This window comes from Chenopodium album, chromosome 17 (assembly GCF_948465745.1).
Source record: "Chenopodium album chromosome 17, dcCheAlbu1.1, whole genome shotgun sequence".
NCBI lineage: Eukaryota > Viridiplantae > Streptophyta > Magnoliopsida > Caryophyllales > Amaranthaceae > Chenopodium > Chenopodium album.
This window is the reverse complement of record NC_137850.1, coordinates 27,425,226-27,431,847: the sequence shown is the minus strand read 5'-3', so window position 1 is coordinate 27,431,847 and position 6,622 is coordinate 27,425,226. Positions and strand designations below refer to the sequence as shown.

General features: G+C 36.4%; 1 non-coding gene across 1 annotated transcript; it reads right to left on the bottom strand.

The window, feature by feature from the left end:
- Positions 1–4,370: 4,370 nt before the first annotated feature.
- LOC145590408 (small nucleolar RNA R71) lies at positions 4,371–4,477 on the bottom strand. The gene has a single exon (XR_014102012.1). It is a non-coding gene; the product is annotated as a small nucleolar RNA R71 (small nucleolar RNA).
- Between the last annotated feature and the right edge of the window lie 2,145 nt (positions 4,478–6,622).

The window sequence follows — 6,622 nt, the reverse complement described above, 5'->3', positions numbered from 1 at the left end:
TTTTATTAGTTTAGATTTAATTATGTGTGAGTAGATTATTTTCTAGGGTTGTGGGATCCATAAATAATATGAAGGGGTAATTTATTATTGTTGATTTTCAATGCTTGATTAATTTTCTATTGATTGATTTGATGCTATGCAAGTAGATTAGGCCTAGTTTAATTATATGAGTTTAGCAATATTGATTCGAGATTCAACAGATGAGAATTGATGTTTAGGCTTAGTTTCAATAGGCAGGTTAATTTATAAATGGTTAAGTCAAGATTCGAAAGATGCGATTTAATACCGGTAGATTAATTCTGTGATTGTAATACGTAGCGAAATCCCTTTATGATCTGATTAATTGATGCATTGATGGTTGATTATTGTGTTTTACCCCGGAATATTATTTATTGGTGAACCAATACCCTAGGCTTTTATTATTTGATTTTCTCCTTAAACTTTAATCTTCGTAGTTTAGTTCTTTTCATAACAATAAATTGGTTACTTAATAATTTAGATTATTTAATTTAATTAAGAATAAATTGACTCGTTTCCCTGTGGTTTGACCCTTCTTCCCTATCTGCATAGTTAGAGGACTTAGGACTTATTTTTGATTAGGTGATACGACTTTATCCTGTCAAAATTTGGCGTCGTTGCCGGGGAAACGTTTTTTTTTTTATTTTTGATTGTTTTTTTTTTTAGTCTAGATTATTCTCTCTAGTCTAAGAGAACGCAAGTTCTTTGAGACAAATTTCTCATATTTATTTGTTTAGTTCTGTGTTTATGCCCAGGGGTTCTAGATCAGGTTATATTCCATTCGATCCTGGAATCGAATGATCTTTTCATAGACAAAAGAACCTTTACAGACAAGTACGAGACACCTCCGAAGGTAATCCACCTTTGAAACCTGATGCGTGCCATTTATGGCACTCTTAGGCTAGGTTTTCTTCTTATTTTTATACTCGTTTTTAGTCTTTTATGTCGTGTTTTTAGGGAATAATGCTTGATTTGCGTGTTTGTGTGTTAGTTTAAAGAAATGCGTGCTTTTAATGGTTTTCTTATTATTTTATTCATTTCTCGGCTATTTCTCTCGCTTTTCCGTTTCTTTGACTTGTTTTGTAGGTGTGTCGAGTTTCCCGGGATTTAATTATCAAGGAGGAAGCTCGAGCGCATTCAAGGAGGTTGATGGAGCTAAGTTCGGGAATCCAAACATGCAATTTAAGCTAGCTCCGCAAGTACAAGGACCTTGGAAGCAATGCTTTGGCTTGGGATGTTCAAGTGCTTGGAAGATAAATGAGCTACCCTTTTCACGAGCATCGCCTCAAGTGCACCAATGATAGGGATGCTTGGGAGCGCGGAGATTGATCGAGCAAGCGAAGGAAGCAAGGCCATGAGCACCAAGTAGGGGTGCGCGCGCGACCTGGGTGGTGCGTGTGCACAGAAAGGTGGTGCGTGCGCACGGTTTGCCTAGTTTCCCCTCGCTCGTTTTATTATAAATTAGCCTTGTCATTTCTATTTGAGGAGAAGATTTTTGAATTAGTTTGGTGACTTTCTCTCTCATATCTTAGGTTAGATTGAGAGATTCTCTCTCTAGTTTTTAGGGATAGTTTAGGAGTAGTTTTAGAGAGAGAAAGTGAGGGATTTCAATGTTGGTTTAAGAGATTGAAGATCCAATGGTGACAATTGTATTGAAGATCTTCTTAATCAATCAATGAGCAATTCTCACTCTATCTCATCCTTATTGCTTTGTTCAATTTCATGTTTGTTTGGTTTAATCTTGATGTTTGATTCTTGATAGTGTAATTGTTCTTGATATTTTGTTGATTTTTGATTTCCTTAGTTGTTTGTTGATTGATAATGATTCTTGACTAGTTATTTGGCTAGGAATTGGGTGAAACTTGTATGATTGATTGATTGTGATTAATTTGGGGGTTGTGTTGATTGATTGTTGAGATTAAAGTGATTAATGAAGGTTTGCATGTGTGTGATTCGATTAGGCCTTGAGAATTATGCTAGATTGCATTGTAATTGCTAATGACTCGACCAATTGATTTAGGAATTGCAATTATCGATTGGTTTGGATTGTGATTCTCATAGTTTGTTATTCATAGTGAACCCTAGCTTAACGGTTAGGAGATAGCTCTTTGATTCCAATTGATAGCTCTTATCATTAGTCTTCACAACCTTTAATTGGCATAATCTTCCCAAGTTGTTGCAATTATCATGATTACTTGTTGATCCCCATTCCTAGTGTTTTATTTGTTTGATTGTTAGTTTGTTAGTTGTTACTATTCCTTCTTCACCTTCGACTTCGACCTAGCTTAGGCGCATAATTGAGAGTGCTTGAACATTACCGTTCCTTTGGGTTCGACCCTTGACTTACCTCTATACTCGTATTAGGTTTGTTAAGTGTTTATAAATTTATTTTGGCTTAAGGAGGATTAGTAAACGACCTAGTTTTCCTCTTGTCAGAACCCCCATCTGATTCTAGCGATTCGGAAGCTTCTTCAGAACCTGAATCAAAGATGACGGCACCACCACCTCCTCTACCTCGCAAGCTTAGCGATTATTCGCAGCCGTCCCTGACGGATGATGAGCGTCGTTTATGGCGCTCAAAAGAATAAGATTTAGGTTCATTTTCTTTATTTTCTTTCATCATTTTCATATAATTCTCTTAGTTTTATTTAATTTTCCATTTTTATAATTCACTTTGGTTCTCGATTAGTTTTTACGAGTTTTTCATATTTTTAGTTGATAATTCATAGTTTTAGTTTTAGTTTTATTTTTTTATGCTTTCTCTCTTTGTTTTATTTGTGTTTTGTAGGTGAATAATCAAGTCAATTTGCTCATTTTGGGACTGCCTTGTTCGCGGGCATCATCTCGAGTGCACTGATGATGGGGATGCTCGGGAGCGCGAAGTTTGATCAAGGAAGCAAAGGAGCCAAGGCCTCGTGCACCACGCAGGGGTGCGCGCGCGCGGCACAGGGGTGCGTGCGCTCAGACCCAGCTGTGCGCGCGCGCGGTTGGTCTGTGCGTGCTCACGGCCCTATGCGGCCCCCTTCGCTCGGTTTTCCTATTTATAGCTTTTGACTTCTTTTTTTATGACGACTTAACTTTGTACTAGAGAGAGAATTTTTCCAAAAATAGTAGAGAGAGAAGCTTAAGATTTACTTGTTTGTAATTGAATTTGATCTTAGATTTCAATTTGATCTTGAAATTCCTTCTTCAATTCAATGGAAGTTTGTAAGATTTCTTTACTTTGATTTACTTATAATGAAATTCTTTCTAGTTTCTTGAATTTTGATTGAGATTACATTCCTTGCTCTAGAATTTGTTGATTGATTGATTTTCTTTTGATTAAACTTTAAATGAATATGAATTTGATTGAATTTGTTTTGTTTCTTAATTTCACCATGTTTAGTGAGTAGATTAGTTGCTAGGGAGAAGGGGAAGCATGCTTGATTGATGATTTTTGCTAGTTGATGATGCTAAATTGATTTGAATGTTGATATTATATTGGTTGACATAGTTGTGCATGTGATTAATTAAACTAGGAGTGATCAACCTATAAGATTAATCTAGATTGCATTGCAAATTTCAATGACATGAACCCTTGATTTGAGGATTGCTTAAATTTATTGAATTTGATTGTGATTTTCCTTGTTAGCCATTCATAGTGAACCCTAGCTTGGCTTATAGGAGATAGCTTTTGGGTTCCTTTGATTGCAACTATTGTTTGTCCCTTGTGATGTTGAATCGATTGAGTGATCTATAAATTAGCATAATCATCGAGCTTGCATGTGGAACCAATATCCCTAGTGTTTAGCATATTGAATTCTTCGATTTGTTTAGCTTTTTGACATCTTAGTTACCAACCACTACCATTTATATTCTTCGATTTAGCTTGACATAGGCTATAGCATCGTTCCTACTCATTCCTTTAGGTTCGACCCTTGACTTACCATATACTTGTATTAGGGTTGGTCGAGTGTTTACAAATTAAGTTTGGCTCTAGGGAGAGGTAGATAACGACCTACATTTTCCTCTTGTCAAAGGATTTTCCACATCTCATTCCTACTCCGGCTCTTGATGGAGTGCAATTCGAGATCAAGCCCCAATTCATCACGATGATTGAAAGAAAGCAATTCAGTGGAGCTAAGGATGAAGACCCTAATCTTCATATTGCAGATTTCTGTCAGTATTGCAATTCTATCAGACAAGCTGGGGTCACGCAAGACCAAATCAGGGAGATTCTTTTTCCCTTTTCTTTATGTGGTAAAGCTAAATTGTGGTGTAATGGATTGAATAGAATTGCACTTGGTATTACTAACTAGGAAACTCTTGCTTTGAATTTCTATAACAAATATTATCCTGCAGAAAGAACAGCTCTACTGAGAAGTGCAATTCAAAACTTTGCCCAAGAGCCAGATGAAACTCTATATGAGGCTTGGGAAAGGTTTAAGGATCTGCAGAGAGAGTGTCCCCATCATAATTTAGCACAGTGGCAGTTGATTCAAGCCTTTTACAATGGGCTTGGAAATTCATCCAGAATAATTCTAGATTCTGCAGCTAGTGGGAGGTTTATGAATCTTAATGTTGATAATGCAGGTCAAGTTATCAAAGATATGGCAATTCATAATTCCCAATATGGGAATCCTAGAGGTTTTGCAAATAAAGGCAAACATAATGTCGATTTAGTATCCTTTTTGCAAGCTTAACTAACTTCTATTTGCCAGAAACTAGATAATCTTAGTACTGTTATTCCTAATTCTGTAGCTAATGTTTCTGCTATCAATAATACTAACGAAGCTTTTTGTGAAAATTGTGGAATTGTAGGACATTGGGAGCAAGATTGTAGGAGTTCCATGGAGCAAGTTAATGTCTTTCAAACCTATAGATAAAATAACCCAGACTCCAACACTTATAATCCTGGCCTCCGAAACTACCCATATCTTTCTTACCGGAGTACTAATGTGCAAAACCCTCCACCTCCACAACAACAACCACCAGCACAGCAGAAATATTACCATCCTAACTCTAGCCAAAAAAACCAATCACAACCCTCCTCATCTTCTGATGCTACTTTGTCAGAAATTAGAGCGATGCTATCAAATATGCAAAAGCACATGGAGAGTAGGGATGCACAAATTGATTCGATCCTGGCTCATAATAAAATTATGGATAATCAAATTTACATGTAACAGTTCCTTTCACTGATTTAATCACTCAGGTTCCTACATATGCTAAATTTATGAAAGATATTTTGACTAGGAAAAGGGCCTTTGATGAGGTGGAAACTGTAGCTTTTACAGAGGAATGTAGTGCTTTATTGCAAAATAAATCCCCTCCTAAATTAAAGGATCCTGGTAGTTTTTCTATCCCTTGTCATATTGGTAATGTCTTCATTGATAAAGCATTATGTGATTTGGGTGCTAGTGTTAATGTTATGCCATCGTCTGTATGTTCTAAACTCATTATGGGTGATTTGAAAGTTACTAACATTATTTTAGGTAGGCCTTTCCTCCACACGGCAGGAGCCATAATTGATGTGAAAAATGGAAAACTAACCCTATCTGTTGGAGATGATAATATCACTTTTAATTTAGAGAAGGTTTTGAAAGGACCTATGCTAGAGGAAAATTGTTGTTTAATTGATGTGATTGATATAATGGATGATATTTATAAAGAAATCTTACCACGGGTACTTGCAAGAGATCCCTTGGAGGAAGTCCTTTGTGGTGAATTAACTACAGGTAATGCGAGTATTTGGAGTACAGAGGTGGATGCCATAGAAAAAGCTCTTGCAATTGAAGAACTTGATCCTATAGAGAGTAAGAAAGTAGTAAAATTAGTTCAGGAATCAAAACCTGCAGAGGTCAAGAAACCTAAACTAAAACCTCTCCCTTCTCATTTAAAATATGCTTTTCTTGATGAGCAGGAACTATACCCTGTGATCATTAGTACTGCACTCGATGACCCACAAACTTCCCAACTCCTAAAGGTTCTTCGAACCCGCAAAAGGGAAATAGGGTACGGTATTGATGATCTCAAGGGTATTAGCCCTGATTTTTGTATGCACAGGATACATCTAGAGGACAACTATAAGCCATGCATTCAACCCTAGAGAAGGTTGAACCCCAATATGCAAGAAGTAGTCAAGAAAGAGGTTATGAAATTACTTGATGCAGGTATTATCTATCCTATTTCTGACTCAAAGTGGGTAAGTCCAATTCAGGTGGTTCCTAAAAAGGGTGGGATGACTGTTATAAAAAATGATAAAAATGAATTGATTATCGTAGATTAAATATCTCCACTAAAAAAGATCACTTCCTATTCCCCTTTATTGATCAAATGCTTGAGAGGTTAGCTAATCATAATTTCTTTTGCTATTTAGATGGGTATTCGGGATTTTTCCAAATTTCAATTCACCTCTGAAGATCAGGAAAAGACTACATTTACATGCCCTTATGGTACTTTTTCTTATCGTAGAATGCCCTTTGGTTTGTGTAATGCCCCTGCCACCTTTCAACGTTGCATGATGAGTATCTTTTCTGATTTCATAGAGTATATCATGGAAGTCTTTATGGATGATTTTAGTGTGTATGGTTCTTCATTAGATGCATGTCTTATTAATCTCACT